The 23,806-nt window shown below is 31.6% G+C and overlaps 1 long non-coding RNA gene across 2 annotated transcripts in view; it reads left to right on the forward strand.

Moving 5' to 3' along the window:
• Positions 1 to 23,806, forward strand: part of LOC118189137 (uncharacterized) — a 30,732-nt gene that overhangs the window by 160 nt on the left and 6,766 nt on the right. The window contains exons 1-3 of one of the 2 annotated variants that reach the window (XR_015043313.1): positions 66 to 80; positions 10,838 to 11,035; positions 15,612 to 15,845. This is a non-coding gene — a long non-coding RNA (uncharacterized LOC118189137). Of the gene's footprint in view, positions 1 to 65; positions 81 to 10,837; positions 11,036 to 15,611; positions 15,846 to 23,806 lie in introns of those variants that run through there. The other variant, XR_015043312.1, reaches the window with a different exon arrangement.

The raw sequence follows: 23,806 nt of genomic DNA on the forward strand, positions 1-23,806 counted from the left end.
ATAGAACTGTTCATTTAGTACTTAGATTTTTTTCGAAAAATTTTGTAGCTAATATGCTTCTAAATGAAAATACTTTATTTGTATGTTAAAAATATTAGCAATGCTTCACGTCTTCTTAATTTACTGTTTGAAATCCAGTTTCGGCAACTGTTATTTAAAATGTTTGTTCATTTTCAGTTTTAAATTTAGATTGCTAAAGGCACTTTTGATGACTACGTGTCGTTTATGGACTCTTAATTCCCTGAGTTTTCTCCACACCAAGATTCTACCGTCAGAACCAAATATATTTATTTTTTCTCATCAGCAAATATAACTTCATTCCAGTAATCAGAATTCTTATTTATGTTGGATTTTACAAAAGCCAGTCTGAGTTTTCTATTCTTTTTACTTATGAAGAATTTTTTCCTGGCTGCTCTACCGTGATATCCAGCAGATCGAATTACTCTTCTAATAGTCTCAGGATTAACAATTACTAAATTTAATGCTTGTAAATCAGCAGCAACTTTAGGAGCACTCATTCTTGGATTTTTTTTTAATATTTCAAACGATAATTCGCTTTATTCCATTGGATAGCTTTGATGGTCGTCCAGGTCTTCTTTTATCCTGAATCATATGATTCTTTTTATATCGTTTAATGATATTGAAAACTGTTGAATGACTCAAGTTAAGTGTTTCAGCAGTTTCTTTAATAGATTTTCCACGTTCAATATGCAAATTAATAACTGATTTTCTAATTTCAGGCAAAGTTTCTTTTCGTTTAGCATTCATGGCTGCACAGAGCTGAATAACACAAAATTTCCAAAACAAACTGGAGAGAAATACTGCAGACGATTTTATACATTATTGCCAATTGCTTTTGAGTAAAAATAAAAGCCCCTAAAAATATTTTTATTGTAGTACGTTAGTAGTATCTAATGGTATCCCATCACTTATGTGAGCCATTTTTTGCTTCGTTCTGAACAATTCTATTTTTATTAAATTAATATTTTGAGAAAATGTATCTTATGTAATAAATGTTACTAAATTTAAGTATGAAACACACCCACAAAAAATTTTTACATGTTTTTTAAATTTATTTTATTGCAGTTTCCTCTCCTTTTGTAAAGCACAAGTGTCCCATCACTTTTTTGAGACACTGTATGATTATTTTCTGATCGTCTTAGTTGAATAACTGTAGTGTCTGTTAGCAGTTTTGTCAAATGTTTTTCCGTATATCAATACTTTTTTCTATTCAGAGTCGCATTTACCATCTTTAATTTCAGTCTGAAGTATGTCAAAAAAACACACATGTAAATTTTTTTACTCTTTTTTTTTTTTTTTTTTTAACACAATGAAAGTCGGATGTTTTTTTTAATCCATCATTTATTAATTTAGTAAATTAGAAGCAAAGTAGTAACATTTTTTTCTATTATCTTGCCTCTGATTTACTTAAATTAAATATGAAATTTTGTGTACAAAGAAATGTATCTTCATTTTTTAAAGGCAGTGTTAATTGTAAAATTATATTAAAAAAAATTCCTATCTTTTGTTTTTTAATATTTGATCCTAAGGATTTCGTATGTCATTCAGTTGATTATTGGTATTTTATTCTTCAGTGAAGCGTTATGATTATATTTTATAGACACTTTTGTAACTAAGTGTATAATTGTAAGATGTATATAATTTATAAATTAAATTACATACTATTAAAAATTTTAAGATGTGCTACATTTTTCATTATCAGTAAAATTGAATAAAGTATATAGACTCGTACTGAATGCAAAAATAACTTATAAAGCATTTTAATTTAAAATTCTTCTCTAAAATTTAGGATACGATAGGTGGTGATGGATTTTTCTAGTATAAAACCTGAAAGGTTAGATTGTGCCAGATGCATGGTGAATATATCACCCTTTCTTGTTTAAGTGTTGCATAACATTTTGGAAGCAATTAAAGTAATTTATTAATAATCCGGTGAAAGCATGAAATAGAACAAAATCATACAACCAACTGTAACTGTGTGCTGTGATGAGAAGATGTGTAAAATTCACAGAGTTAATTTGAATATAAAACTAAGTAAAATCTTAGGTTAATACTATATAAAAATATTTAAAAACAATTCAGAATAAGCAGCAAAAACCAATCTTTCTTAAATATTGAAACAAATTAAATATCTTGCTATTAAACAGTGAAGGCTTACAGTAGAATCATTTAAATACTTCACAAGAAAACTGTTGAAAGGGACATTCTATCAAAATATGTCGTACTGACAGCACATTACAGGTGGAACATACAGGTTTAGTCTTAGTTTTTAATAAGTAATTAAAAGGAATTGTATAAAAATTAATTGTGCATTAAAAGTGGCCGATTCATAGTCGAGTTAAAAGGACTTCTTTCTGATTTTTTTTTTGGGGCTCTCATTATTCAAGCCTAGGTTGTGCTTTTCAGTTTGTTATTTATTGGTATGTCCCACAGCAGTTGACACCTTGTACAAGACTTTTTCTTTTGATAACTGCTTTTAATGCTTCTCAAAGAATTGAGTAAATTCAACTATTCTACAGTGGACTTTGCTGTGATGTTATTATCTTTTATTCCTTCTTGTGCATGAACCCAGCAGTTAAGAATTTGGTAACCACAGCTTTATTATATATGGCCGTTTAGATATGATTGTAAAACTTTTATTACTGAGGATATGATGGAAGGTTGATATATAGTATTCTTTAGTTGAGATTCATGTCAATAGATTTTTAAGATCTGAAGCAAACCTCGAAATTGTATTATCTAAATATTACGTCACAAGTCTAAGGTACTTGATAGAGAAGGCAAATTGGTTCCAGTTAGTATTATTTAAAAAACATGGAAATGAATTTTAGTTCATATCTGAAATTTCGTAATCCGGACGTCCATTATCCAGAATGATTTTACACGCGCACAGTGAAAGAAGTATTTAATGGCTTAATCTTTGGATTATGGTAACTTGGCAAAAATATGGCGACCAACCCTGTTACAGCAACCTGCTAGTTTTTGTTTGGATGCCATTTTGTTTTCACGAAGTAAAGGCACTTTTTTTTTTAACTCAACATTTTTTTCCAACAATCTGCTAGCCGAAATACGCTTATGCTAGAACTTTTATGGAACAAAAGTGCTTAATCATGACAAAGATTAAGTGTGAAATTGGGACAAAGTGCAGAATCGCAAACTGCTTGCCGCGTTTTTAAGAATTGCACATACACGGTATTCATGTACACGTCGACCTATTTTCACTTAAAAAAACATCCCAGAATTGCAAAAAAATGGCATTGCGCACACTCTTGACTTTATCCATGTACACTGCTAAAGTCCTAGCTAGTAACCTTTATCGCCTTACCAAAACGTCGCCATATTCGCCTGTTACCATATTCCAAAGATTAGCCATTTAATGAAGTAAACAAATATTAAGCATTTTTTTTTTTTTGTAAAATGTGATACCCTTTAGATCATAATTGCTTTTTAATTTCATAAATTACGGTTTCATATTTTTAATAGTATAATTTCTGCATGCCATCTTGCCAAATTGAAATTGATGATCTAAATCAGGAAAACCCCCTAATCCGGAATTGACGAAGTCCCGACGATTCCGGATTACGGACTTTGTACTGTTAAGTTATGTTAATTATGTAAAAAATGTAGTTTGTTGTAAGGAATACAACCTTACAACAAACTACATTTTTTACATACTTTGATTCAGCACAATTTCTGGTAACCACAAATTGGATGTTACAGATAAACTTGCTTTAAATAAGTCATTGTTTCTTTTGTTCTTTTTCCAAATAAATTCGATGATATAAGAATTAATGTATTGATGTGCATAACCCTATTGATATCTAATTCTGTATTTTGCTATCTCTTAAAGAGTAGCAAGTAACAATTAGATAAAAATTAGAAAAGCACTAAAGCAATTAACAAGGAAGTCAAATCATGGTGCCATATTTGAAAATTTAGCATGTATTTGCTTTTTACGAGGCACATCCAGAAAGTAAGTTTCCCCCTTTAAAGTAAATGTAATTAGCCATGTTAATTGTGCATGCATAATAGAACTATGACTTATCAATCATATGCCAGCCGGACAGGTCCCGCCACGTGCCAGTAGTGTGGTAGCAGTGATCCGAAATGGAGGCTCTTATTCCTTCTCCAGCCGCGTGTGAGGTTCAGTCGGTGTTAAAAATTCTTGAATGTACAAAACATTGCGGCAGTTGAAATTCATTGTCAGCTCTGTCAGGTCTATGGGCCGAACATCATGAGTAAGCAGATGGTGCGTCATTGGTATAGGCAGTTTTTGGAAGGTCGTCAAAGTGTACATGATAAAGAGCGCAGTGGGTGACTGTCCCTCATCAATGATGATCTTGTTGAGCTTGTCCAGCAGCGTGTGACGGAGAACTGTCGTTTCACGATTCCGGAGTTGAGCAGCCATTTTCCGCAGGTATCGCGATCCTTGTTGCATGAGATTGTCACTAAGCACCTGCTGTTCAAAAAATTGTGCGCCAGATGGGTGCCGAAAAACCTGACACACATAAAATTGAATGCTTAGGAGCAGCACTGATATTTCTGCAGTGGTATCACAATGATGGTGACGAATCCCTTGACATGATCGTCACGGGTGATGAGACTTGGATTTTGCACTTCACCCTGGAAACCGAGCAGCAGTCAGTGAATTGATGTCATAGTGGATCTCCGGTCAGGACGAAATTCAAACAGACGTTGTCGGTACGGAATGTGATGTGCACGGTGTTCTGGGACAAAAGGGCATTCTGCTCATTGAGTTTGTTCCATGTAGTGAAACAGTAAACCCTGAAACGTAGTGAAACAGTAAACCGTTACTGTGAAACACTGGGGAAATTGTGACATGCCATTCGAAACAAGAGGCGTGGAGTGCTTACTGAAGGTGTTGTGCTCGTCCACATACGGCTCGACGAACAGCAGCTGTTTAGATGGAATTTGGCTGGGAGTTGTTTGATCATCCACCCTACAGCCCTGATCTCACTCCCAGTGATTTTCATATTTTCTTGCATCTCAAGAAATTCCTGTCTTCTGGTGAGCGTTTTGGCAACGACGAAGAGCTAAAGACGTCTGTCACATGCTGGTTCCGTTCACAGACGGCAGAATTCTACGACAGAGGGATGAAAAAGTTGATCCCATGATACGACAAGTGTCTCAATTCTGGTGGTGGCTATATTGAAAAATAGCAGAAACATTGCTGTAGTTGTTGCCAATAAATGTGTTCCTGAAAGTGTGAGTTCTTTTTTTTTTTAAGTAGGGAAACTTACTTTCTGGATGTCCTACAAAATTATAACTGCCATATATTAATTTATTGCATTTTAATTTTGCATTCTTTCATATATTTAGCTTGAGCCAAGTGCATTATTTGTTATATTCTTGGCTAGATTCCTTTTCTTCAACATTATTGGTTATTTAGATTATTAGTTTTATTGCCAAATATACAGCGGTGGTCAAATTTGTGGACACTTTTGGAAATTTTTATGTTTTTGAACTTTGTATGCTTATAGGAAACGTTACATTTCACAAAATGCAAACTTGTATATATCATTTTAAAGAGAATTTATTACTAAATTCAATACAAAACACAAAATTCAATTATTTGCAATACAAAAAAGTTAAACAATAATAGTTATCAATTACATTACATTACATTACTTACATTAGATAGTGATGATTGCAGTGAGTTATCAGTACTTAGTAGGGTACCCTTTTTTTTTTTGATTACAGCTTCACATTGACAAGAGTTTTAACCCGTGAGCACACACACCGATCCGACGAACACGAGAACACGCGCCGGGTAATGTCATACCCGAATAAAAAAATTGTAAATAAAAATTTGCCGAAAAAATTAATCGGTTGTTTAAAAGAAATTAAAATGTAAAACCAAGTTAATACTTCATTTTAGACAAAAAAGGAAACAATAAGGTGAGGAAAAATTATTTACTTACAATTTTTTGAACATTGTGTACAAAATGAGGTTATATGTTCCATACATATACTTTTGCTACAATTTTCACAAATGAATCTAGTCTTTCTATCATTTTTCTTGGAGCACTCTGTATACCTCTTGTAAGTCATTTGAGGTTTTTTGGAGGGCGGTTCATTGTTAACATGTTCATCGGTGGTCAGTGTTCGTCCAGAATTGGGAACCACAGATGCTCGTCGTCGTTCATTTCGAACATTTTCTATTAGCTGCATCCCTAAGGCTTTGAGAAAAGTACTCTTCCCGTTCACGTGTTAAATTTTCTTGTATTGAATAAATATAAATATTTGTATTGTCAACTACATGTTTTAACATATCTTTATCGATAAGCAATGACGAGGACTCTAAAGGTGTTGAGACGTCTTTAGAATACTTTGTATTTCCAGAGAGTTTAGTTATAATATTTTGGCGCCAATTCTAACATTAGTCTTGAATTTATTTTTGTTCCATTTTACTCCATTTTTTCCCAACATAGAACTCATTGCTACATTCCAGAGTTTCATTTTCTGTTTCTGTATCTGAATCACTACTCTATATGGATGAATCATGATTACTAATTATATTCTTCGTCATCAACATCTTCCTCTTCTTCACTAAATGAATCCTCATCAGAAGTAACCGTTTCAAGGAGATTTCTCAATCTTTTCATCTCTTCATCGTAAGGAACCATGCTTACAACTCAACTTATACTAAAAGCTTGAAAACGAGAAGGGCGAAGTGACTCACTGAGAAACGCCAGTACACGTGCGAGTATGACATGCCCGAACAATGCTGGTCCTAAAAAACCATTGCACTTGCCACTCAGGAATTTCCCCCATTTAAGTATGTGACCTTGAACTCAGCTACACTAAGTTTCGTCCTTTTATGAAAGAATGGGCGAGAAATATACAAAAAGAAAAATGTACATGGGTATGACATACCCGCCGCGTGTGCTCGCGGGTTAAGCTCTTCTTTCGTTATTACATGATGGCAGGAAACAATTATAGCCTCAATTAGTTCCCTTTTATTTGATAGGCGCCTCATTCGGACAAGAGTTTTCAAACGGTGCCACAAATTTTCGATAGGATTGAGGTCAGGACTGTTTCCTGGCCATGACAACAATTTAATGCTCTTTGTACGAAACCATTCTTTCAATATTTTGGCCATGTGGCAAGGAGCAGAATCCTGCTAAAAATAAATGAAGCATTGTTGGGAAAGAGGTCTCCGATGGAAGGTAGAAGTTTTGGTTCTAGAATAGTGTCAATGTATTTTCTGGCATTCAATGTCCCATCGATGACATGAAGGCGACCAATACCATCTGCATCACATGCATGACCAAATCATAACACTGTGTTCTTCACAGTTGCTTGAATGCAGTCAGGATGTAGCTCTTCTATTCTACGTCTTACATATTTTCGCCCATCACTACTGAATAACGATATCTTAGTTTCATCAATTCATATAACTTGTGACCACTGATCATCTGTCCAATTAATATGTTCCTTTGCCCACTGTAGTCTTTTTTTTTTTTTTTCCGTTGATGAAAATTAAGATAAGGTTTTTTTCGTGGAATTCTACTCTTAGTCCAACATCTGTTAATCTTCTCCTGATTGTTCTGGAACTGACAGAAACACCATTGTTCTTGAACTGACAGAAACACCATCATGATTCAGATCAGTTCTGATGGCCGCTGAAGACATTTTTCTATCTTGGAGAAATAGTCTTTTTATTCTTCTGCCATCAATAGATGTGGTCCACCTTTTTCGGCCTTTTCCTTTTTTTTTATTTTTTTTTTATTGAATTTGTCTCCTGATATCGTAAACAAAACTTTCGGACTCCAGATGTAGTCACTGAACCACCCACCTGTTTTGCAATTTCAGCATAGGAAAGACCACTTTCTCGTAACACAATAATATTACCTCTCTTTGTCCAATCTACTCTTTTATTTGATGTCATTGCTTCTTGACTAAATATTAAAAATTTTTACAAAAATTCCTACTTGTTATTGCAGTGTATAAGAAACAGGTCCTCCTTCTACAGAACAAAGCAAAATAATGAATTGTTTCAAGTGTAAACATGATGTCAGCTTCTACTGGCAGTTACTAACATTTGATTGGTTCTCAGAACGAAAACAGTGATTGGCCAGGAAAGCTAGACATTACAAACCACTTTATAACTGTGTTTTTTATTTATATTAAAGTACATATAACTTTTTTTTGTATTGCAAATAATTGAATTTTGTGTTTTGTATTGAATTCAGTAATAAATTCTCTTTAAAATGATATATACAAGTTTGCATTTTGCGAAACGTAACATTTTCTATAAGCATACAAAGTTTAAAAACATAAAAATTTCTAAAAGTGTCCACAATTTTGGCCACCACTATATATGTCTTTTTTCAGTATTGAAAGTTAACATACATAAATTCACATTACCTTTTTAATGGGCTATAAAAGCACCTTTAACAGAACGGGTATTTTCTGATTATCCGCCCATATTGCAGCTGGAAGATCATGAACTCGTTATGACTTTGGAAAGCATGCACAAACTTGTTGCAAACTATGTAGAGAAACATTTATTTGGGTATCTTTTTCTATTTTGATGATATATCCACTGTGATCCCTTTTTTACATTCATTAAAAAATATATATATTTTGGTAAACCTGTATTTTTTGCCACTTGTTCTTCCTATGTACAGTCAAAAGTCTTTAATCCGGACTCGTCGGGACTTCGGCGATTCCGGATTATCGATTTTTCCGGATTATAGATCATCAGTTTAAATCTGGTAAGATGGCATGCAGAAATTATAAAATTAAAAATATGAAACAGTGATTTATAAAATAATGAGCAATTATGATCTAAAGGTTATCAAAATTTACAAAAAAAGAAGCTTAATATTTATTTGTTTACTTTATTAAACATTTCTTTCAACGCGCGCATGCATAAAGCATACCTTACGCATAGCCGAAATTAGAAATTTGCAACCAGAAAACTATTTGATTTGTATTTGTGATATTTATAATGATGAGGAATTTGATTTAAATCATATCAAAGACGGAGTACATCGAGATTAAATACTACATTTAGTAAGGAACTATAAGCCGAATAAAATAAAAACATCTGCCCTGAAGATAATGATAGTGCTGACAGATCAACTTCCAGTTCATTGCGTGCCGCGACGTCCCCCCCCCCCGCAGAGCAGCGTGAAATTGATCAACAGATTTCGGAACGGTTAGATAAACAGAGGATATGCCTTTATCCATTTTTTGTAGCAATTCGTTTTTTGTTTGATGGACATCGAAACATACTTTCGTTTTCTAGATCCTTTGGGAGTTCCAGCATCGGAAATTCTATTTGACATAATCAAAAGTTCAAGCTTACTTTTATAAAATTGCTCTTACAGTCTGCAAAAAATAATAAGCCGGATCCAATTTGAAGATTAAGGAACAATGCAATCATCAACATTAACTGAAATAGATAATTAGATAATTTTACCTTATACCGTCCGTTATACATTAAATGTGCACGCGAAAACATATTCTGTGCTTGCGCAGACGCATGTGCGCTGTCGTAAATGTCTTGCGCGCATGCGTAAAACGCCTATGTGCGTGCGTCAACGCGGCGCATGCGCAGAACGATTTTAGCTTTGAGGTCCGGATTATGGGTGTCCGAATTAACGACTTTTGACTGTACTCAGTTATCTGTTTTCACTATCACGACAAAAAATTGTACAACATGAAATATTAAAGGAAACCCTAATTTCAAAGAATCATTTCTAAACATCAAAGAAATGCAACTGGTCACAATCACCCGAGCATAGTTGAAACTTCAATGCACATTCTGGCATGATGAAAATAAATGAGAGCAGACTCCACACATTCATTGCAAAATATGCATATTCTGTTAGGGTTATTTGCTGATGATATATTCATTAAAATCTTATGTAATGCAGAGGTTACATCAGCATGTACAGCAAAATCGAATTCCACAAAGTTAACTTCCTATGGAAAAAATGCGTTAGGTACAGTTCAAATTCATAAAGTATGTGTTGTTTACACAAACCTAAATATTGCAGTTAAAAAGGGAAAAAATTAAACAAATGTTAACTGAAGATTTTTATTTCTGTTTAATTGGTAGGTAGATCATTTAATTATTTTTTTAAATAGTTGAGGATTTTTGCTTGGGACAGTGTGTGATGCAACTTTTTAAATGTTTCGTGGTAAGGAGTGCAAAGTTTTTCAACATCTCTCATGAAGTGTCCTCTTCATTTGGGTCAATCTCCATCACAAAATCAGATAGTTCCTGTGCTTTTTTTAACAATTCGTCTGATTTCTAACAATTTGTTAAATTTTTTAACAATTCTTTAAAGGTTCTTCCACTTCACTATCCTTGCTTTAATGGTCAGCTGGTGTTATAAGATCATCCAATTCTTCATCTGTTATATCATGATCATCATGCTTGATTAATTCTTTATTTCTTTTCTGCCATGTGTGAAAAATCCTTCACTGTCTCTTACTTAGGCAGTTTATATGATTTTCTTGGCTTCATTTTCAGTAGATAGAAATCCTTTAAAATTATTGACAACTTCTAGCCAGTGCTGATACCATCAAGCATTCATTATTCATGAATTTGTTTCCATTCAAGTTTAATCATTTCTGTGCAGTATCTTATGTTGAATTGCTTCTAAAATGTCATAAATGTGTCATGCTTTTCTTCATGTAAAGTTTTAAAACCTAAAGCTAAATTATTTACTTTTTCTTAGAAATTGTAATTTTTGATCTGTTAAAAGAAATGTATTGGGATTTAATGCATTTAGTCATTCAGCTTCTAACAATAATCATTTTGTTTTCATTTTTGTAGAGAACTGCCATCTAGTATCCAGCTAGATAAAGCTATGAACAATTCCATTTATGATCAGATTCTTTGTCAGAATACATTTGATATTTTCTTCGTGCTTACTTTATATTTGAATAATTTATTTGGCAGATCATTTTCAGAAGCAAGATTCCTTATATATTTTACAGGTTAATTGATGATACATTTAGTACTTCCACAGTGGTGAGAATATTTAATAATATAATAAATGATTAGAATTTTAAAAAATCTTTATTAGCAAATAGATTGTTTTCTTAAATTCATAACATAAATATTATGCTTAAAACTGTGTTTTCTTAAATTCATAACGTAAATATTATGCTTAAAACTGAATTAAGTTTTAATCAAGATTTTCCGTCTTTTGAGGCATTTTTTTTTAATATTGTATTTTAAGTAAAAAGTATATTAAAAAATTGGGAAAATATTTTTTCTTTCTCTTACCTGTCTAGATTACGTTAGTTATTTTAAATATCATTTACAACTCGTAAAAATAAGGGGGGAAAAAACATGCACTTAAAAACAGCTGCTAAACTCAAATGAGGAAAGAAAATTAAATCAGTTTCTTACTGTGGGAAATTCTTTCCTTCAAAGAGAAATGAATAAGTGATTTAATATTGGTCAGTCCAGAGCACATAAGTGTGTAAAAAGATTTGGGAATAAATTAAATTTTCAGTGCAGCCAATGTGAAATGTAAGAAGTGTGCTATACAGTACAAAGTCTGTAATCCGGACGTCCATTATCCGGAATGATCTATAATTTGGACCTCGAAGCCACAAACTTTTTTTTTGTATGCTGTACGCATGTGTGTAAAGATTGTGCATACATTACATGCACGCATGTGCATGTTGAAAGAGATGTTTAATAAAATAAACAAATAAATATAAGCTTTTTTTTGTAAAATTTGATACCCTTTAGATCATAATTGTTCTTTATTTCATAGATTACTATTTCATATTTTTAATTGTATAATTTCTGCATGCCATCTTACCAGATTTAAATTGATGATCTATAATCCGGTAAAACCTCTAATCCGGAATCGCCGAAGTCCTGAAGAGTCCAGATTACAGATTTTGTACTGTATATCAGTGTTATGCGAGATGGAAGATATAAAAAGTAGACTATATCTTCTGAAGCAATAGCAAATTGTGTACTACTACTAATTACAAAGACAAAATGATGCAACAATTTTTACAAACTATGTACTTTGTCAACTTCTTTGCAATTACAGCTAGCATTTTATCTTAGGCCAAAACTGAGCCATATTTTTAACAATTAATAGCCTATATCATAAAGTGACCACATTTTCATTGAAACAAAGCAGGACAAATGGAATGAAATGAGAATTATAATTTAGTTATGAAAGCAGACCATTAATTCAAAAAATATATTTTATTATATACATTCATATACTTGTCTATAAATATACAAAAATATATTTATTATTAACAATTTGTAAATATAAAAATATTTGTAAAAAACAATAATTTGAATATTATGTTTTTAATTTTTTATTAAAAAAATTATGAATTTCTTTCACGGTTATATTTTTAAATCCGAGTGAATACTTTGCAATAGATTTGAATTATTAATTAAAATGTCTTTAAATTTCTCACATGAATTGATCAAATTATATTTTAGGCTTAATACAGATTTCAAAGTTTTAATGTTCAACTGCGTTTTTTTTCAATTGTCCATATTTTATTGATACTATAAAAAAACACTTTCTGTTGCTGCTTTTGTTCCTGGTGTGTGTGTGTGTGTGTGATTATGGCAAAGCCTCGAGGGCTATCTGCCTAAGGGGAGGGATGCCTTCGTGGAGGACTTTCTAAGGGAAACTGGCTCGTATACACATTACACATGGGGAAAACCATGAAAACGCCCATGCAGCCAGCCTGTTCGCGGGATTCGAACCTCGGACCGAACTACCAGTGTTCAGCGACTTTACCGCTCGGCCACTGGTGGGCCGCTTTTGTTCCTGGAAGGGACAGCGTGTGTTCTACAGTTTTCAAAATATATTCATAAGGGATATTATTCTATTTAAAATGAAGGAATATCTCCATCCATTTTTTGTGTTTCCACATTTGCAGACAACCAACATTTAATTTTTTCATCAGTAACGCATCTTTTTACCAGTGATACATCATCAAAAAGATCATTTTCGCAAATATTATTTTTCAGAAAATAGTTACTAATATATTGAAATGATTTTTTCACATATTCCCATAAAATCTCCTTTTCAAATTGGGTGACATTAAGTCACCCAATGGAAGTTTTTAATATCCTCGAATTGAACTGTCCGTTCATCTAGATATTCCAAGCAGTTATTATAAAAATTTCTGACTTTCAGTAAATGAAGTCATTTAATATGGCACCTTGTTCTTTCAACCTAATGATGTCCTTTTGAATAAGAAAAGGAACATAATCATTATCAATTCTTTCTAGCAATTTTGTTTTTAAATTATTCATTTCATTTGACACTTCTGTAATTGAAATTTTGTCCCCTTCAATAATTTTCACAGCATTGAGGAATAATGTAGCTTGGTTGTGGATGAACTGAAGACAAATTTGTGATGTGTTATTTTCAAAAAACAGCTGCAATATTCTTGGACATTTATCTTGTGATAAAAAGTATGATTTTAATGGTTCGTATATTTTAAAAATATTTTCTACATCTGGTAAAAGAGCTAGCAATCGTGTTTTGCTGTAACCAGTAATTCTTTTATATTCGATTTCTGCACTTTCACAAAAATTCTTCAAACTTTCGACATGCACAGTATATATATAAAAATATGATTAAATTTTTGAAATATTTTCAACATCCACTGGAAGTGAGTCAGATGCTTTTTGAATAGTATTGTGTAGAATGTGCGCTGCCACAACCTACTCGAATAAGTTTTTGGTTCAAACGTTCGTTAAGTTTCGTAAAAATGTTATTGATGCTTCTTCTAGCTTTTCCAGCAAAATTTGCATTAGTGTCAACAATAAAATTGTTTCACAATAGGCAATAATTTTATTGTTCAAATTATTCTTTTCTGATATAGTACTTATCGAATCAAAAATTATTTATGAAGTTTCACCCGGCAGCTGCCCAGACAGTATAGTGGTTAGGGGAGCCTGACTGCAATACCGAAAGGTGCATTTATCTAATTCTTTCTGCAATTGTGAAAATGAATATGGTGAAAAAACATTACAAATAATTGCTTCTGTTTTTGTCCTTGCATGTGCAAATTTTTTGTCGTACTATGTTTTTATCATTTGCGACGTACAATCAATTGATCTGAAATTTTGATTGTGGTTTATGGTGTGGAAAGCAAATAGCCCTTCAGCTAACACCACCGAGTAAATATAACTCGTTACATCGCCTAATTTAGTTTACTCTGCATGCATTTTGTGTTTTTTTTAATGTCTTTATATTCACTATAATAATTAATAAATAATTGGTAATATATTTTTACAGTACATTTAAAATAAGAAAGGCAGATGTTTTCTAAAAAGCGGGACATTTTTAAAAATCGGCGGGACGCGGGATAGTCCTCTGAAAAGCGGAACTGTCCCGCCAAAATCGGGACGTGTGGTCACTTTACTATATCACCATAAAAATTTTTGCTCAGATAAAAAAATATAATAATAAAAGAAGCTCAAAGATTATTTAGATAAGATCTATTTATTCCAGTAAAACTGTGTATTATTTCATGCACTTTAATCTACTGTAAAATAGTTTTAACATAGAAATAAAAGTTATTTCCCTCTTAAAACTGGCAACTACTTTTGCCTGATGCAATTATTATTGCGAGGTATTCAAATTTTGGCAAAGAAGCTGGCTATATAGGAGTTTATATGTAATGTGAATACATTCAATTTTTCTTGGAACGTTTTGCATAAAGGTATTTCATCTCTTAGGTAGCCCTCACGTGTTTAGCAATAATCTAATAAATCCCGATCCTGTTCTGATGATGTCCTAAGAAACAACTGAACAAGTACAAATAGAAAACTTTGGCTTCAAAATGCTGTAAAAAGTAGCCATTTCTGTGAAGGTCATTGTGATTGTACATTTCCACTTTGTTGCATGTATTATGAATCAGCAATAGAATTATCTATAATATGCTACGTAGAACTATCCATTATTTATATGGTAGTAGTGATATATTGGAATGATCATTAATAATGTTTCTATGATAATATTGGTTGTGTTTTTCACTTTTTTATCTCATTGTCAAAAACATTACATTTTCCATTGATGAATATCTTAGCAGTTATCCAAGAGCTGTTACAAATCATGCATTGTCAGATCATTTTATGTTTTTAACTAAGAGCCTAGTGCTTATAATGTTGCAAATCAGATGATTTGAAAACAATTTATACTTATAATTTTTATCTTTTTAACAATTTGTGATTTTTTTATAACTGATATAATCTACAATATATTTGATAGTTTTTGTAAACATTTGCATTTCTGTATACTTAGTAAAATGTGTATCATACTCCTGCCAAAGAATTATTACTTGAGTGCTACCTAGCAAATTGTTTGTTGTATATTTTTGTTGGAGAGAGTACTTTGTATGTGATTAATTTGAAAGATGTGTTTTCATAAAATAAATTATTAAGTTGCTAAAATTTAATTTGCCTTTTGTTTACTATTAGTTTATGGAATTTTCTTTGCAAGGGAAGTAGATGAAAATTTTTCTATTCTTTTTCTTGAATTAATGTAACGAGCAGAAATATATTTACCTAACTAATTAATAGGATTTCTTATTTTCAGATTGTTTCAGAAGATTATAATATTTCAACAATGGTTATAGATAGCAAACATCTCATTTGTATTATGAAACGAGTCAAGCATTCATATTTTTGTAAATGGGATAGCTATTTGCAAAATTTCAGGAAGAAGAAAAAGGAAGTCTTTAGCACTTGAACCTAATTTGCATTTTTAGATTATCTACTGCTGCCTATTTTATTTGCATATTTATTTTGCGTAGATGAAGCTTTTATGAAGGTAAGCTTAAGTTGCTTTTTTTTTTTTTTTTTTTTTTTTTTTTAAATTTGATGTTGAGTTTGCATTGATTTTGCCATTTCAGTTAGCATTTGCAATCTGAAGAACCTTCATTTGCTTGCTTTCTCTTTTTATGTTTGAAATAATTCTTTTATTTTCAGGAACAGATTTTTTTTATCATAGTGTTAATTTAAATAGGGATTTTGCCAGTTAGATTGAATTAAAAAAAAAAAAACTAAAACTATAAATATTAATCATTAAGAATTATGGGTTTTATTCTATAGAAACAGTTATTGCTATATTTATATGTGTGTAAAACTGTAAATATTTAATAATTAAGAATTGTGGGATTTATTCTCTTATAAAAAATATTTGGTACTTGTCTATTATCCTGCTGACTGTGAAAGTTAGCTACTGTTGAATGCCAAAAATTGGGTTAGATCCTGTCAAAGTTACATCAGTCATTTCTGTGGCATTCTGAAAGAGCTAATGTTTTTTAATAAACAGTTAGTATTTAATCTGCTTCATTTTTGTGCTTTATGAAAAAAACTTTGTTCAATTTACATTCTTTTGTTAAACCTGCCAATTTTTCTTGAAAGACTGGTTAGAATGTTACAAGTACAAACTTGCCACAGGTAATTGTTCTAGTCCCTTTTGTCAGTCTGTTTAGTTCTCTTTTGTCAGCTCTGTTCAGCTAGCCATAATGTGTCTGTAGCAGCAGTTCTCAGCCTTTTGACAGATGCGTACCATCTAAAGAAATACTAAAAAACATTAGTATCACCACTACATTTTACAATGATTATTTTTCAGTTTTGCTGTAGAAATATTAAAAAAAAAAAAAAACATTTTTTTTTTTCCATTTGCGCAACCTATTGGCTATTTGTATTGAATATTCACACATAAAAAATATTAGGTTAGAAATTGGTTACCATATTAATTATCAAAATTTAAGCTATGATTCTTTAATTTTAAACTTTAGCATGAAATTTGGGTCTAATTAAGAAAGATCAGTTTCTTTATGTGTGCTCTTTTTTCACTTAGTTTTAACTGTAAATTAGGATCCACTTTTACTTTTCTGTATATATTTTTTAAATATAAAATGGAAGAAAATCTTTTTTCATTTAAATAGTTTGTGCAAAATGGCAATAAAAATTTAATACAGTACAAAGTCTGAAATCCAGACGTCCATTATCCGGAATGATCTAAAATCCGGACCTCAAAGCCACAATTTTTTTTAATTATTATTATTATTATTATTTTTTTTATTAATGCTTTACACATGCACATTTGATTTTTTCTTTCATAGTAAAGCATGTGGAGATTTTCACTTAAAAATTCCGATTCTTAATTTCACTTCAGCATTAAATAACCTCATTATGGAAAAACAATCATGTAAGCGTAAATTTGTGAGATTAATAATTTGGCTCCGTAGCTGAGTATCTACTTAGCATACATCTCAAACCAAAACTTTCACCTATTTTATATCTCCAACAAAGAACTGGCGAGTCATTATTTATTATATTTTGCTTTAATCACTGCATGTTTATCAATTCATGACAGCTTCAGTAATAACTCATGCTGCAATGTCTAAACTCTTTTATATTAGTAATTGAATAACAAGAGTATGGCAACCTTTTATGCTAACATTACGATGATTATAGATTTTTAAATGCTCTAAGAAATGCTGACAAGGAAAAATTCAACAAAAATTAATTTTCATATGCTAAAAATAGATTTTGTTAATGAAACTCGCAGGCCAAAAGATTACATTTAGCGCTGATTTAATTAAGAATAACTTGTTTGTTATTTACCATAAACCCAGAAGTGGCCGCACAATATGTCGGCACCGGACGGCAGAATTTACGGAAGACTAAATTTTTGGAATTTGGGGAAGCACCGAACAGCAAAATTAAGGGATGAGAAGTTTTTATGATTTAGGAAAAGCACTGGGATCAAAGTTTAGGCACAGTGAAAATTTAGAACTTAGGAAAACGCTTTGTAGCAGAATTTAGGACCCGTAGAGACTGCACCAGGCGGTATCGAGCACTGGCCCTAGATAAAGCCTTAAGTATATGTGAGTTTATTTATTCAGGACTTGGATTAGTTTGAAGCATGTGCAGAAGATAAACATAGGTATAGTAAATAACTAAACTACTGTAATTTCCGGAAGAAAGGCCGCATCAGCGTAAACGGTGCACTCGAGAAAAATGGCGGGAAAAAAATTAAAATTACACAGAATCGCCGCATCAGCGCAAAGGCCGCAATAGATTAAATTGCACGTGACATCGTCATGGGCCGTATAGATGCAAAAACTCAACCTAAGTCCTGATATATGATATACCAGTTAAGAAAAATGCATGAAATGAAACCATAACTCAAAAATAAATTAAAGGTAAGAAATGTATAGCTTCTGTGCCGTTTAGAGACATTTTCAAAAATTTTCCGCTCCCTTCTTACTTAAAAACTATCCAACAAGTACTTGTACCCAAACTGATGGGATCTGTATTTGGCAGAATGCCAAGAAAAATCCATTCATGCTGAAGGGGAATTCAGAGTTCGTTATTGTGAGGCAGGTGGAGTCGTGTCCGCCTTTGAAAAAAATTGCAGAAAAGGCAGGGGTGGGGAGAGGATGGGTCCTGGAAGATTCATCGAATGGCAGAGAAGAGAGACTATTCAAACTGATGAGAATGTTGATTTGAAAGGAGAAAAAATGTTATTGTTCTGAGATCTCGTTTAGGGTGAATAAGGCATGTAGGTCCGTTCAAGGGAAGGAATGTAAACAAAATAACGTTCACAAAAATCAACTGAGTGGTCTTTTGTGTGGGAACAGCACCAGTCTATGCACAATGATAAGGCCATCCAAACTATGTACAATGACCATCATAGGAAATATTTTATTTTTAGTGCACCTAAACGCCGCATGGGTAGAAACGCCGCACCCGCTGAAAATTTAAGTTTTAAACACATAAATGCCACGGCGTTTCTTCCGAAAATTACAGTAATACAATTCAGGCTTAATTCAGTACACAATAGGAACAAGACAAAATTTAACGAAACAACTTGGCTTTTGTTGCCAATCTTGTGATACACAGCCAATAATGCAAAATGAACGCTATTAAGCTGGGCTAAAATTATCTTTTCTTATTATAAGGCATTTCATTTAATGTAGTAGACTGCGCTGCTCCCTGATCTTCTAATTTGATTCAGCTTATTATTTTTTGCAGATTTATTATTACGGTAATTTTATAAAAAATAAGCTTGAACCTTCAATTATGTCGAAAAAAGTTTCATATTCTGGAGTTGCCAAAGGATCTACAAAGCAAAACTATGTTTCGATGTCCATTAAACAAAAAGTGGAATTGCTGCAAAAAATGGATAAAGGCATATCCGTCTCAAAATTATGCGAGGAGTATGGCATTGGAAAGTCCACTGTATATGACACAAGAAAAAAGAAAAAGGAACTTTTTGAATTTTTTGTGGAAGCATCTTAAACAACTTACGTTGAAAGAAATATTTAATAAAGTAAACAAATAAATATTAAGCTTTTTTTTTGTAAATTTTGATACTCTTTAGATCATAATTGTTCTTTATTTTATAAATTATGATTTCATATTTTTAATTGTATAATTTCTGCATGCCATCTTACCAGATTTAAATTGATGCTCTATTATCCGAAAAAAATCTCAAATCCGGAATCGCCGAAGACCTGACCAGTCCGGATTACGGACTTTGTACTGTAGCTTTATTTAAAATGCCTTTAAATTCTTTTTTTCAGTTCAGCGAAATGTTAGCAAGTGTGTTATTTTTGAAATGTCCAGTTAGAGTTTGATCGCAGGAAATTTCTATCAGTTGTTCTTTTTCTTCATGAGATAAAATTTCAGAACATTTGAACAAAATGAATTTCTAATCCAATTTTCTTTTTCATGATCGTCATGAAAATACATGTTGAAATTATTTACCAATGAAAAAACAATGATTTTTTAATGTCGGATGTTAAGTCTTCTTTTATTTTCAAATGATTTTTGATTAGAAACTTTCTAAAAATGGTAAAAAGCTTAAAATAAAATATTATTATCCAATGATGTGATTATTAGCTCGAGTTAATTTAACTCTAATGGTAAACAAATTAACACTTTGTCCTTGTTATCCTAAATTTATTTACCATTCCAAAAATATCAAGTAAATATGCTAAGTGCGGCAACCACAATTCACTAAACACCACCTGGATGAATCATCGCTTTTCCGCTTAGTCAATCCTAACCATTTTTCCATTTTGGAAAGCTGGGTTTGTTTTATTATTTTTTCATGGATATTTAAATGCACAATATATTACATTATTTCGAAAACAGATGACAATATTTTCAAAGCGTTTAGAAAAGTAAGGAATACAAAGCAATAAGAAGACAAAATACGTGCTATGAGAGACAGAAAGTTAACGTAAAAAATTATTTTAAATTAAAAATGGAGCATTATGAGTCTGGAAGTGGTGCCAACATAAAGTGTGGGTATGCTAATAAATTGATCAACTCTAAAAGAATTAATGAGGTACTATTATCTTTATTATCTTCTTATAGGAACTTATTTTTATTTCCTCTTGAATGCAACATCAATTTCTATTAGTGCTTTTAAAAGCATCATTTATGGCAATTTTTTTATGCCTATGGCTGAAAGAATATTTGTGAAGACAAAAACAGATCGTTTTGTTAAAGTCTATGAGGGGCTATTGACCTTGCAAAGCTCAAATTGCTTAAAATTACGAGTGTTGAAAAAAAACTCTAGCAGAATGTTGGGGTATTTTGGAATTTAACAGTTTAAAATACTTTGTTTCTTTGCATAACATCTTTTTTTCTCTTGCGTATCACCAGTTGAGAATTGCTGGTCTATAGTATACACTTTTTTTTTATGGTAAAGATCCCATAAATTTGAAAATAGTCCACTATTTGTTTCTGTGTAGAATGCAAGCCCAAATTTTAATCACTTTTTCTAAAATGCAATTTAAAAAAAAAAAAAAAAAGTAATTTTTGAATACTCTCTATTTGAATGTTTTATCAATAGTTAAGTTTTTTTTTTTTTTTTTTAATTTCTTTCCTTACATAGCACATTAACTGGGAAATTTCGCATTTCTTCTTTGTCAAAGCTGACTTAATAAATTTTTTTGGGGGCGTATTTCCTCGGCACCAGGTGTTGCAAATTTGATTTTACTTTTTTCTGCCACTTTTTGAATTTATCAGTAGTTTACAATTTGGGAATTTAGGAATTGAAAAACACAGGAAGCTATTTTTTTCATGAAAAAGGTATGCTGCTCAAAGAATGACTCTGTTAAATAAGCATCTCATAAAACTAAAATGCTAACTGAAGCCAAATTGCCATTGGATATTACTGTTTAATAATTCATTGATAATTAGAGCATGGTCATTTCAGTGGAAGATTTCAGTCATATCTTCATTTAGCATTTCTTACATATTCCATTAATTAAAAAACTCCACATTTTACTTGTGATGTTTTCCTTTAAATCTGTGTCTGTCATTATCATATGAAATATAATAGTTGGTTATAAATTATGCCAAGCATTTTTAAAAGTATCTGCAGATTTGTCATCTTATTCAATACTCCAGATTCTATATTAAAACGTTTAAAGAATTTTTGGATGCTCTTACTGCTGTACTGATTTTAAAAAAGGCTTCTTTACATCTCATTAAAATCACTGCTCATTCCAGTGTATTAAAAGTTAAGATATCCATAGGCTAATTAATGCATGTACGCTTTCAAGGAAAAAGCAAAATGGAGACATTGTCCTTTCTAAAACTTTTTGATAAGATAATTGTAATAATAATAGACTGAAGAAAACAATAAACTGAATCAATTAAAAAAAGGGTGCAATTGATAATAGTACTTAGATTAATCGGGACCTAATTCTTTCTCCTTCCTTTCCTGTTATATCAACAAAAGAAAGCTAATTTGTGTAACATTTCATTCCAAACAAACATCAGTCTTAGAGTTTCACTCGTGTACAGGACTAGATAAGGTAAATGTTGACCTTCCTACATTAACTGAGGGCAAAAAATGGAAATGTGGTTCACTAGGCAGCAGATATTTAAAGCTGAAACAATATGCAGAAAGATTAGATTGTAGATGTTTTTTGGTAAAAGAAATTTTAACTGAGACTAAAATTGATTTACGGCAAGCCTTTTTTTTTTTTTTTTTCCTCCTGAAGTATCAATTAGTCTACAATTACATAAAAAGTTTTATTTGAATAAATTAAAAGTCATTGTTTGAAAGAAATTGTGTCGTGGTTTTGGGGCACGATCACTGAGCATTTACAGCAGTGTTTCCCCACGGGGGGGGGGGGGGAAAGATTTGAAAATGGACTCGTCCAGAAATGAAGGGGGCAAGGGAGGTTCAGATTTTCTAATTTTCTCAAGATGTCAAAATTTTTCGAAATTTAATTTTTTATTCCCCAAAATAAAGAATAATGTGATGTATGCATAAAAAAGTTTTAAAATTGCAGTGCATTTTAATTATTTTATAAAGAGTTATCACTGTAGACGTGAACATTTAAATGCTTTTAAGTAGCTGACACATATGCTTTCCAAACATTTTTCGCACATGTCAGCCAACGAATTCATTTTATTTTTTACTTTTTTACTACTTTTTAGGAACGGCAACAGGTATTCTTCTTTTGAAGGCAACAGCAGCTTCAGCTTTGTTTATATTTAACAGTGTGATTTTTAACCAATCTTGTATTTCTTTCAGCCCTCAGTGAAATGAATGGTGCAAGTAATACAAAAGTTCGTCAGTATTCGGAGGAATATTTAAGATTCGGTTTTATACCCAGTGGTACTATAGGGTAGTACATAATGAACTAGGCAGGCATAATGAACCTTTTTGTCTTTTATGCCAAAAATAACTGACCAACGAATCAATGAAACAAGGTTGTCTTGAGGCACATTTGAAGGCAAAACATAATGCTCATATTAATTCAGATTTGAATTATTTTCAAACTTAATTTTTTTCAAAAAAAAAAAAAACAAAAAAAAAAAAAAAAAAAAAAAGAGCAACATTTAAGTCTCTTAGTAACTCTTAGTACTCTTGAGGCTACTTATCAAATTTCATTACTCATTTCTAAATCTGGGAAAAGTCATACGATAGGGGAGAATTTAATCAAATCATCAATATCAGCATATCTTAAAATGGTTCGAGAAAAAGATGACAAAGACCTTAAAGCTATGCCACTAAGTAACAGTACTGTGACCAGAAAAATAGATGAAATGAGTGAGAATATTGAAATACAACATTTTAAAAAGTTGAAAACAAGAAAATTTTCACTGCTAGGGGATGAATCAACTCTGAGAGATAGTGAGTGAGGTCGTACTTATAACTTACGCAAGATATATTTATAAAGGTGATTTTGCCGAAGAAATGTTGTTCTGCAAATCATTAAAAAGCACCATTACCTCCTAAGATATTTATAGTAAGCTAAAAAATTACTCAGATGTCAAAAATATACCAATGAAAAATATAACATCTTATGCTGCAGATGGTGCTCGTCATATGATGGGGAAGAAAAAGGGTTGCTTAAAATTGATGAAAGATGAGAATCCAGAAATGCTTCTTGTGCATTGTGTTATTCATAGGGAAAACCTGGTAGTTATAAACATTTAACATGTACTAAATTCAGCTATAAGTACTAAGTTGTTAAATTCAGTTATAAGTACTAAATTCAGCTATAAAGTGTATCAATGCTATTAAAGCTAGTGCCAAATGTGAAACGTCTCTTCACATTACTTTGTGAAGAACAAAATGAAGACTATGAGACTTCATACTATAGGGTAGTATGAAGTAGGATGACTATCAAAAGAGAACTGATTGAAAATATTTATGGAGCTATTTGTTACTCTTACTTATTTTTTAAGCAACAAACCTGAAATGAAAAATCTGTTAACGATTCATGGTAAAGCATTTGT

Source organism: Stegodyphus dumicola, chromosome 10 (genome assembly GCF_044657685.1).
Source record: "Stegodyphus dumicola isolate Sdum_Otavi_A_Nest chromosome 10, ASM4465768v1".
Taxonomy (NCBI): domain Eukaryota; kingdom Metazoa; phylum Arthropoda; class Arachnida; order Araneae; family Eresidae; genus Stegodyphus; species Stegodyphus dumicola.